Raw genomic sequence first — 2,500 nt, 5'->3', positions numbered from 1 at the left:
ATATGTATATATATATATATATATATATATTATAATCACGATGAACCCATGGTCGGAGTAAAAGGAAACATAGAAGAAAGTATAACTTCTATAATTCGGCTAATAGCTATAGCCCTCTTCAGGAAAGTGAGGAGGGCTATAGCTATTAGCCGAAATATAGAAGTTATACTTTCTTCTAAGTTTCCTTTAATTCCTAATATGGGTTCTTTGTGATTATAATTTTACAAGTCATAAGGTGTGCAAAGATGCTGTGTGGAACAAGGAGGGCGGGATGAAGTAGAAGGAAGGGTAGTGAGTGGTGGGATGAGGAAGCAAAGAAGGGTGTAGAAGAGAAGAAGCAGGCATTCATAGATTGGCTACAAATTAGGACGAGGGAATCGTTTGAGAGGTACAAATTAAAGAGAAGGGAAGTTAAACATAAGATAAAGGAAGCAGAGAGGAGAGCAGATGTGAAATGAGGAAAGAGTATGACAGAATTTTTTTGAAAATAATGGAGATGTTTTGGAAAGAAATTAAAAGAGGAAGAGAAGGTGAATCAAGTAGAGAAGAGGGGTTAAGAGGTGCAGATGGAGAGATGATAATGGAAGAGAAGGCAGTAAGAGGAAGGTGGGCAGAGTATTTTTGGGTGGTGCTAAGTGTGAAGGAGGACAGGGAGGGAAAGGTAGTTGCGTTGGGAAGCGCTAAGAGAATTACAGTGATGAGTGAGGAAAATGGAGGGGCAATAGGGAAAGATGTAGTGAAAGCAGCTGTTAAGATGATGAGAGCAGGTAAGGCACCTGAGTTGGGTGGATACCATCCAGAATGTCTGAAGAAAGGAGGTAAAGTTATGGGGGACTGGCTGGTGAGGTTATCTAATGTTTGTTTAAGAGAGGGTAGAGTACCGAAGGACTGAAGGAGTGCCTGTACAGTTCCGCTTTACAAGGGAAAGGGGGGACAAGTGTGAGTGTAGTAGTTTCAGAGGGATCAGCTTGTTGAGTGTAGTTGGGAAGGCTTATGGAAGGGTTTTGATTGAGAGGATTAAGAGAGGAACAGACGGAGTAATTGGTGAAAAAAGTGTGGTTCTAGGGCAGGTAGGGGTTGTGTAGATCAGTATTTGTGCTAAGACAGATATGTGAGAAAGCTATGGGAAAAAGTAAGGATGTTGTTTGGGCTTTTATGGATCTGAAAAAGGCTTACGACACGGTAGACAGGAAAGCATTGTGGGAGGTACTGTAGATATATGGGATAGGAGGAAAGCTGTTAAGAGTAGTCAAGAGTTTTTACGAGAGTAGTAGAACTTGTGTTAGGATTAGAAATGGAGAGAGTGAATGGTTTGTGGTAAAGGTGGGATCCCACTTCATCAGGGATGTGTTATGTCACCCTGGCTGTTCAATATATACATGGATGGGGTGGTGTGAGAGGTGAATACATAGGTAGTGGGTCAGGGGTTGTAGGTGGTTAAAAAATGAAGAAAAGTGGTAAATAATCCAGTTGTTGTTTACTGACGACACTGCGCTTTCTAGCAAGATCAGAGGAGGGATTGAGGAAGTTAGTGACAGAGTTTGAGAAGGTGTGTGAAAGAAGGAAGCTGAAGATAAATGTGGGCAAAAGTAAGGTGATGAGACGTACAAGGGGAGAGAGAGTGACAGCAGGCTGAAATGGAGAATTAAGGATGAGAGACTGGACGAAGTGAATAGTTTTAGATACTTGTGTGCGAATGTGGCAGGAAAGGGAGGAGTGTGGGTGAAGGTAGAATGTAGATTGAGAGAAGCGAGTAGATGCCTTTGTGGATTAAAAAGTGTAATGAGAAATAGTTATCTGAGAATGGATGCTAAGAGGAAGTTATATGAAGGAATGATTGTGCCAACACCACTGTACGGGGTAGAAACATGGAACATAAGAGAGGAAGAGAGAAGGAGTTTGAATGTGTTTGAGATGAAATGTCTGAGAAGTATGATGGGGGTTACCAGGCTAGATAGCGTGAGAAATGAGAAAGTGAGGAGGAGGAGAACAGGGGTGGAAAGGGAGCTGGGAGATAGGGTTGATGTGAGAGTATTAGGATGGTTTGGACAAATGGAAAGAATGAGTGAAGAAATATTAGTAAAAGAGGTGTGAAAGGCAGAGGTAGAAGGTGTGAATATGAGGGGGCGTACTAGGATGAGATGGATGGATGGGATAAAAGGGCCATTACGAAAGAGAGGAATGTCTGCTGAGGAAGGACGGGAGAGAACAGAAGATAAGGATAAACGGAGAAGGGTTGTGTATGGATGATGCTGTGATGCAAGAGGGGGAGTGGGTGGGGGATGGGGGTTGAGGAAGTATGTACGAGAAAAAAAAAAGAAAAAAAAATGACGCAGCCCGAAGGAATTTCTCTACCTTCTCCTTTTCTGCATGAGGGGACGGAGAGGCGGGGTCGCCGAATTTATGTCTCTTGCGACACTGCTTCTGACCCAGGGCAGTGGACAGGATGCAAGGATGGCCCGTCGTCCGGAAGGTGCCATGATGGGATGGAGTGAGGAGG

Source organism: Oratosquilla oratoria, chromosome 20, assembly GCF_046742065.1.
Source record: "Oratosquilla oratoria isolate Oo_2021 chromosome 20, ASM4674206v1, whole genome shotgun sequence".
In the NCBI taxonomy this organism is placed as follows: domain Eukaryota; kingdom Metazoa; phylum Arthropoda; class Malacostraca; order Stomatopoda; family Squillidae; genus Oratosquilla; species Oratosquilla oratoria.
The sequence above is the reverse complement of the archived record's forward strand: the minus strand, read 5'-3'. Positions refer to the sequence as shown.